Source organism: Sapajus apella, unplaced genomic scaffold, assembly GCF_009761245.1.
Source record: "Sapajus apella isolate SASKATOON/1434 unplaced genomic scaffold, GSC_monkey_1.0 scaffold33, whole genome shotgun sequence".
NCBI lineage: Eukaryota > Metazoa > Chordata > Mammalia > Primates > Cebidae > Sapajus > Sapajus apella.
The window spans coordinates 23,867,220-23,875,825 of record NW_022436973.1 but is presented as its reverse complement, the minus strand read 5'-3'; the positions used below and the strand labels follow the sequence as shown (position 1 = coordinate 23,875,825).

The following is an 8,606-nucleotide window of genomic DNA, read 5'->3' as shown; positions in this document are numbered from 1 at the left end:
GGAGACAGGGAGCTCCAAAAAGGATGGGGAGACTCAGAAAGGAGGCTGAGGTCTGAGAGGGCATGAGAGCTTGGAGAGCAGACAGGAGCCCCGGGAGAGCGACAGGGGTCAGAAGTATATGTTCAAGGGTTGGGATCAAGCTCTGAGGGCCCACAATGCCCCAGGCAGCCTGGCAGCCCTGGAAGGCAGCAGCTTCCTCTTCCCTTGGCAGGCCCCCACTTCACACCCCTCCACGGCCACGCGCAGGGGAGGGACTGACACTCTCAGGCATTAGTCAGCTCGTGGCAGTTAAAAAAAGAAGGCTCGATGGCACTTGGGAGGAACGTCTCTTCCAGTTTCGAGCACCAATGGGCTGCCACCTCCCCCTCCCTTCGCACCACTGGGCAAGGACGGGGGAATCGGGCACAGGGCGGAGGGCCCAGAAGCTGGGACCCCTACCCCCGCGAGGGCTGCCTCCCACCTCCCACCTCATGATGATGATGATAACAGGCCAGCAGTACCATTAGTGGTAGCGTTTCTGATGTAGTGTAGTAGCAGGGCTGGCACATGCTTGCCACTGGCCCAGGCATGTGGGGAGGGTTCTGACCCTGTACTTGCCCTGGGTCCATTCACATCCAGATGCCCCACCTGGGGCCATGCAGAGGGCATCCCCTGCAACAGCCTGGTCAGAAAGTGACCCATGTGTGGGCGCAAGCTACAAGGGAGCTCAGAGGGCCCCCACTTCGGCCGCCACCTCCCACTTCACAGATAGGAACACTGGGGCTCTTAGAGGGCAGTAAGCATCCAATGTCATGTGGCAAGTGGCCCAGATTTCCTGTCCCCAGGCCAGGGCTCATTCCAATAAGCCAACTGGTCAGGTACCCAGGTTCAAATGTGGGCTTTGCACTCCTTGCTGTGTGACCTTGGGCAAGTGTCACTGCCTCTCTGTGCCTCATGTAAAAATAGGGATAAAAACACCTACCTCAAGTGAGGATTAGAACATACGGCAGGCATCTGGAATCTCTTTTTGACTGCTGTATGCATGGTCAAAAGAGCTCAAAGAGCTTAAAAAGCCTGACCCCCAGCAAAAGTGTGGCCGGTGATAGTTGCCATGCGTGAGTGCTGGTCCTGCCAGGCACATGTGAAGATTCGTGTCATCCTCAGCAGTCCCACAAAGTAGGTATTTCTGAATCCATCTTCCACATAAAGAAATGTAATGAGGTACCCAAGGCCACAGAGCTGGAAACTGGTAGCCCCAGAAGCTGAATTCGGGCAAGCAAGCACTGTGCTAAGTGCACTACACAAATGCAGTGTTCACTCATTCACTCATGTAACAGGCACGAAGCACCTACCATACACCAGGCACCACTTTAGATCCCATGCATACAGCAGTCAAAACGAAGTCAGGATGCCTGCCTTACGTTCTGTTTCTCAACTGAGGTAGGTATTCGTATGTCTGTTTTTAGATGAAGCACAGAGAGGCAGTGCCACTTGCCCAAGGTCCCACAGCAAGGAGTGCAAGGCTCACATTTGAACCTGAGCCTAGCTGATGCCTCATTTTCTGCCCTGAGGGACCCCTTTTCAGCAATATCCCCAGAAAGGACTGAACCAGAGGTAGCTGCACTGAGGTCTGTCCAGGGTTCAAGCCCCTTCAGAGCCCCGGAACACTCCATCCCACACAGCCTCTGCCTCATTTCCCAAGGGGCAAATGGCACTTAGGCCCCACCCTCTCCAAGCTGTCTTGAGGATTCCTTCCTTCTTTCCTAAAACTAATTGAGATGCCTCCTGACATTATACAGACACCACAGTTTAGGAAACCCCTCCTCTCCTGGAGGTAGCTTTGCTTCTGTCCGGAGAAGAGAAAACCCACGGGTCTCAGAGGTGAAATGATTCAACTAAGGCAGTGACTCAATCAGAATTCAAGCCCAGACATGTGTGCCTCAAAGCTGTAGCCAGTCAGGGTCTCAGCAGGAACAGATGGCACCCTCCAGGTGGGTCATTTGATTGGATTTTTTTTTTTTTTTTTGAGATGGAGTTTTGCTCTCGTTGCCCAGGCTGGAGTGCAGTGGCATAATCTCGGCTCACTGCAACCTCCACCTCCCAGTTTCAAGTGATTCTCCTGCCTCAGCCTCCCTAGTAGCTGGGATTACAGGCATGTGCCACCACACCCGGGTAATTTTGTATTTTTAGTAGAGATTTTCTCCACGTTGGTCAGGCTGGTTTCGAACTCCTGACCTCAGATGATCTGCCTGCCTCGGCCTCCCAAAATGCTGGGATTACAGGCATGAGCCACTGCGCCCGGCTTGATTTGATTTTAATAAAGGGATCACTTAGGAGGGATGAGAAAGGTATAGCAAACCACAAAGGATAAGGTAGTACCCCCACACCAGAGCTGGTGCAAGTCAAACTGTTACAGTCCCAAAGGGTGAAAGGAGGGAGATGGGAGAAGTCGTTGTCACCAGGAGACAAAGAGAGAGCCCCCAGTAGGAGATGTGGCCCTCTGCTGGAGGACACAGGCAGCTTGAGGGGATATGGAAGGCAGAGAACTGGGGAATAAATACCCCAGCCTCACTATCCTCTCTCTTCCCAGATCCTACCAGTGCTCCCAATGGGCCAGACCCAGTGGAAAGCCAGACAACAAGGGTTCCCTTGATGGACACAGTCCCTGCAGACCAACCACTCAGGACTGAGAGCAAGGGGACGGTGTGAAGAGGATCTGGGAGGAAAACCGCAAGATCTCCAGCCAACGTCAAATCCTGCCTTGTGTTTGCATAGACACAGTAGGTTCCATTGTCTATGGCAGCAAAGTCACTGTGGAAGGTACGGTCGTCACTACGGCTAGTTCATGCTACAGGAACAAACAACTCCCAAGTCTCAGAACTTCAAACCGGTTGGCAAACTATAGCCTGCAAGCTGGCCACTCATCTTGTAAATAAAGTTTCATCAAGACGCAGCCATAGCCGCTCATTTACGTACTGTCTGTGCCTGTTTTCTTGCTCCAACAGCAGAGCTGAGTAGCTGCGACAAGCCTAAAATATTCATTCCCTGGCCAAGAACATTTGCCAACCCTTGGCTTAAAAAAACACAGGTTTGCTTCTTACTCCGGTTCCGTGTCCATCTCCAGTTGGCAGGGCCTCTCCTCCATAATGTCCACAGTCAGGGGCCCAGGCTGGCAGGGCCGCCCCTGAAGAACCCACCAGTCTCCCTGGCAGGGGATGCAGACGGCAAACTGCCCACCAGCCCTTGAGGTTCCCACCAGGAAGAGGCACACTTCACTTCCGCTCACAGATCTCGGCAGAAATCAAGTGCCAAGACCGGGCCTAACTTCAAGAGGGCTGGAAAGTACAGCCCCTCCATGCACCCCACACGAGGAGACCCAGAAATGGACCCAGATGGCGGACCGAGCTCCTGACAAGTGTGGCATGTGGACACGGCAAATGGTTGTAAAACAAAGGAATGAGGACGCTGCTGGGTCTTGCAGCAAGCTTCTCCAGAATCCCTCCTGTGCACAGGCTCGGGGAAGCCAGGCAGGATTTCACCCACGGGTAGAGAAACTGGAGAGAATGCACATCACACACAGGCTGGGCTGCTACCCTTTTTATTGGCTTCCGTGGAAACAGGCAGAAACCGAAGGATCCCTAGGAGCTCCAGCCACACCCACCTCCTGTCCTCTGTGGACAGACTTCTGAGGGCTCCCTTCTCTCTCCATCAGGGTCCAGAAGTTCTCCAACCACCGAAGAGGCTTTGGCTCAATTTCTGGCTCTATAACCAGTCACCTTCCAGCTATGAGCCTCCACCTCCCCAGCTGCAACAATCTGTGGGTCTCAAGGTGAGGTCCCGGGGCAGGCAGCATCAGCATCCCCTGGAAGCTGATTAGAAATGCACATTCTCAGGCCCCACCCCAGATCTACTGAATGGGAAACTCTGGTGGAGGATCCCAGAAATCTGGGCTTTAAGAAATGTCTCAGGTGATCCTGATGCTTGAGAAATACAATCAGGCACAAACGAATTGAGATGTGCAAAGCCCGGGCACACACTGCTTTTCCAGCTGCCTTTCCCACTGCATAAATGACAACTCCATTCTGGTTTAAGCCAAAAACCTGGAGCCATCCTAGAGGGTTCTCAGACCCTCATCCTATGGCTTAGCCTTTAGAATATATTCAAATCTGGGCCTCCCACTCCACCTCCTCCACTCTGCCTGGCCCTGGCCTCTGCCATCTGACATCCACATACTACAGTGCTTTCTAACAACCCCTCCTTCCTTTGAGCCCTGTAGTACATCCTCACTCCAGCAGCCAGAGGATGCTCTTAAAAACTAAATCAGATGATTCCACGCCTCTGCTCAGAACCTCCATGGCTTCCATCTCACTCAGAAGAAAACCCGGCAGAGCCATCCTTGGTCCGATTCCCAGTGACCCCTCCACCTCCCCAATGCCCTCCCGCCTGCTCACTGTCTCCAGCCGCACTGACCTGTTCTCTGTTCCTCCAACATGCCAGGCACGCTCCCACCTTGGGGCCTTTGCTCCCGCTGTTTCCTCTGCCAGAAACCCTTCTCTAGCGATCCCCACACGGACCAAGCCCTCGCCTCCTTCAGATCACCGTTCAAATGTCACCTCCTCAGAGAAGCCTTCTCCGACCCCGCCACCGTGCACTGCCCCTCCTCCGGCTCTGTTTTTCTCCATAGCCCTCACCACCACCTGACACACGTCTTTGTTGTTTCTCTGTTTATACTCTGCCTCTCCCCGCGAGGGTATGAGGACCACAAAGCCAGGCACCACTTGCTTTGTTCACTGCCATGTGCCTCCCAATGCCTGAATATGCCTGGCATGGAGAAAGCCCTGGATAAATATTTGTGGAGTGTACAAATGGATAGGTAGGCAGGTAGGTAGCTAGATGGATGGACAGATAGAGAATTACACGTTCCCGGGCCTTGCTGTGATCAGCACAAGGCAGCCCCCATAGGCACTCCCAAGAGTTACACCACAGAAAGACCCCAGGGTGGAAGGCCTTGTATGCTGCTCTGGAATCAGCAGTCTGGGTTAGGTCTCTTGGATGGGATTCAAGTCTCTTGAGTTGACCTGGAGAAAATCACATAACCTCTTTGATCCTCAATTTTCTTATCTCTAAAATGGGGATGATGTGATGATGTGTGTCATGCGCCTCAACCCTATAGGACTGCAGCGAGGACTACACAAGGTGCACATGAAGGGTGCTCGGTGCCCAGTACCACAGTAAGGGCTAAGTCGGCCTAAGTCCACGATCCACGGGAATCACTGCTGCTGCCATTGTTTTGCTTCCTTCAATTTTGCCAGTGGCCCGGGGTACTTGGGCAGCCATAGGGCTTATTGGGAGCATAACTGGCTCCAAAGAATTGGGTTTGAATCCTTGTAGCTACCATCTTGCTATGTGACTCTGTGCAAGCCACTAGCCCTCTCTGGGCCTCAATTTCTCCCTCTGAGCAATGGGAGAGGGCTACTGAAGGAGGTTGTGTTGTGATCCCTGCAGATGGATCCCCAGGTCCTTCCGGAGGACCAAGCCCACGCTCGCCAGGCCCTCTCCTCTTCGTGGTTGCACCGGGGAGGCACTGGGACGGAGGAGGCGGCTGGGACTCACACTGACTCCTCCCCTAGCCTCACTGACTCTGCAGGGAGGGAAGAGAGAGGCAGCACTGGCTGTGGCTGAAAGCTCCCCAACTCCAGGTCTAAACCAGAGTTCTCCCTCCGGTTTCTATGATTTGAGTGAATCACTTAACCTCTTGTGCCTTAGCATCCTCATCTGTAAAATGGGAATAATTATCCCTTGTGAGGATAAAATAAACTGCTACGTGTAAAGTGTTTAGACCAGTGCTTGGCACAGAGTTATCACTGTTATTATAATAGCTGCTATTGTTTCTAACAACCACAGCTGGTCTCTGGACCAGGCAACATCATAAGTTTTTATAAACTTTGATTTAATTTTTACAAATACTCTATGCCATTTTTGTCTCCATTTGAGAGGTGAACGAGTTTGGCTCAGAGGCTGAAACCATTTGTCCAGGGTCACACAGCTTGCATGTGGAGCTGGGTTTGAACCCAGTGTTCTCTCGAGCCTGGTTCTTTCCACTCACCACACTGCTTTCCCTTAGCTCTCTGATTTGCTGATAGGGAGTCAGGGGGTTACAGAGCTCACTCCCAGGCCTCAGTCCTGCTGGGCCCTTTCACCCAAAGCATTTCTGGATCCATGCAACATCATACCTAGAGGCAGAACTAGAGGGCCATGACTACTCCCATTCACAAAAAGGCTGCCCCGTGCGAGGGGCAGAGCAGAACCCGGCCCAGCTGCCAGCAGGTGCATGGCCAGGTCTCCAAGGGAAGTGGCCCCAGCAGCCCCCGGGCAGCCAGCCCCTCCCTCAGCCGGGCAGCCCCCACTCCTCCTCCCATCCCCCTACTTTATGACCTGTTTTATGAGCGGGAGGCCTGGCAGCTTCCACGTTGCCATGGGAACCAGCCCAGTGCAGGCTCCTGGCAGCTCGATCAGGGATTGGCAATTTTAAGTCAGGAGCCAATCCCGGGGCTAGCAAGGGTTTCCACTGGTTGGGGTCTGTGGGCCCCAGGGGTGCACAGTGCCTGCCTGCCTCTCTCCTCTGCTCCAGCTCCCCAGGTGCCTGAAGAGCTCAAGGACCCTGCAGCTGAAAGATGACAGGCCGTGAGAGCCCTGGAGGAGCCTGGGGCAGCAGGAAATGAGGCGGACCACCAAGTGGGGGCTGGGAGAGCTGACAGAGCTGGACTGTGGACACACACGCCCAGGGACACACAGAGGCACTAGGACAGCTGACATGAAGGGCCTCACAATGATATGCACAGATTCACACAGAGAAATAGAGATATGCACACCGCAGCCACATATGCATAGCAAGGAAGGGTACCTGCAAACACACAGAGACACACAAATCCATGGGAATGCCTGCGTGCCCAGAGACTCACAGACACACAGACAGCCAAAGACACACACAGAGGACACTTGGGCACCCAGAGATACATGCAGACACACACACGGACACCCAGAGGACGCACAGACACATACTGCTCACTCACTCTGTGGCCCAGGCAGCTTGCCAAACCTCCCTGAGACTCAGTCTCATCATCTGTCAAAAGGGCATCGCAATCCTAGCTTGTGAGAACAGGGAGGAATAATGAGGAAGATGACTGTGTGTGCTTAGACACCTTCATTCGCCAGCCAGACAATATTATTGAGCACCTACTATGTGCCAGGTGCCTTCGCTGAGCTGAGAAAAGGGAGCTAACAAGGACCTACTCTCAGGAAGCTCACAGTCTCCTTCAGGAGACAATAAATATGGGAACGAGGCAAGTTTTTTTTTTTTTTTTTTTTTGAGACGGAGTCTCACTTTGTCGCCCAGGCTGGAGTGCAGTGGTGTAATCTCAGCTCACTGCAACCTCAATCTCCCAGGTTCAGGGGATTGTCCTGCCTCAGCCTCCTGAGTAGCTGGGATCACAGGCACACGCCACGATGCCTGGCTAATTTTTGTATTTTTAGTAGAGACAGGGTTTCACCATGTTGGTTAGGCTGGTCTTGATCTCTTGACCTCATGATCTGCCCACCTCGGCCTCCCAAAGTGCTGGGATTATAGGCGTGAGCCACCACACCCAGCCAGCAAGTTTGAATAATGAGACTTACTGTGTAGACAATAAAACAGATAAGAGTGACTTCATGGAGAAACAGGTTAGGGTAGTGAGGGAACACTTCTCTGAGGAGGTGACATTCACCTGAAACAGAGGGAATGTAATGGAACTGGCCAGAAAGTTTGGAAAGAAGAGTGTCCCAGCTAGCAAAAGCAGGAGGTGCAAAGGCACTGGGGTCAGAGCAGGGCTCCACATGGCTAAGAAGCCCCAAGGAGATCAGTGTGACCGCAACGGAGGGAGGAGACAGGCAGTGAGTCTGAGAGCAACTGGAGGCCGGAGCAGGAAGGGCCCTGAGGCTGAGTGATGGACGGTGGGCTTCACTCTCCGTAAAATGGGACCCGCAAAAGGGCTTCCATCCAGGATGATCTGGTCAGAATCACATTTTAAGTAGCTCACTTTGGCTGCTGGGAGGAAACTGCCTGGTTAGGACAAAACTGGACATGGGAAGCCCAGGGTCGGGGGCTGTGGCAGCATCCAGGGGAGGGTTGACTGCAGGCTGGACCAGGGTGATGACAATGGCCATGGATGGTCCTCGAAACTGTGAATTCAATGCATCTTTACTGAGCTCCTATTCTGCGCCAAGCATCGGGGATGCAGAAGCCAACAAAACAGAAATTCCTGCCTTCGCAGGGCATGCAATCCAGAGGAAAGAGAATGGTAACTGAATATAATCCATGCCAGTGGTAAGTGATGACAAGTGCTGTGGGAAATATCAAAGCAGGGAAGGGTGTGGAGATCAGCCAGGGAGGGGTGGGGCGATTTGTAGCTTTAAACAGGAGAGTCAGGAAAAGTCTCATTGCAAAGGCTGCATTTGAGTAAAGATATAAAGGCGGCATAAGAATAAAATCTGGGACCAAGAGCTTCAGGCAGAGAAAACAGAAAGTGCAAAGGCCCGGAGGCAGGCCCGCTCCTGGTTTGTTTGGAGAAATCAGGGAGGCCCCTGAGGCT

At 53.1% G+C, this 8,606-nt stretch overlaps 1 long non-coding RNA gene across 1 annotated transcript; it reads right to left on the bottom strand.

Moving 5' to 3' along the window:
- Nucleotides 1-3,558: 3,558 nt before the first annotated feature.
- Nucleotides 3,559-4,788, bottom strand: LOC116563019. Its single transcript, XR_004274168.1, has 2 exons — nt 4,450-4,788; nt 3,559-3,848 (listed from the first exon to the last, which is right to left on the bottom strand). It is a non-coding gene; the product is annotated as an uncharacterized LOC116563019 (long non-coding RNA).
- Between the last annotated feature and the right edge of the window lie 3,818 nt (nt 4,789-8,606).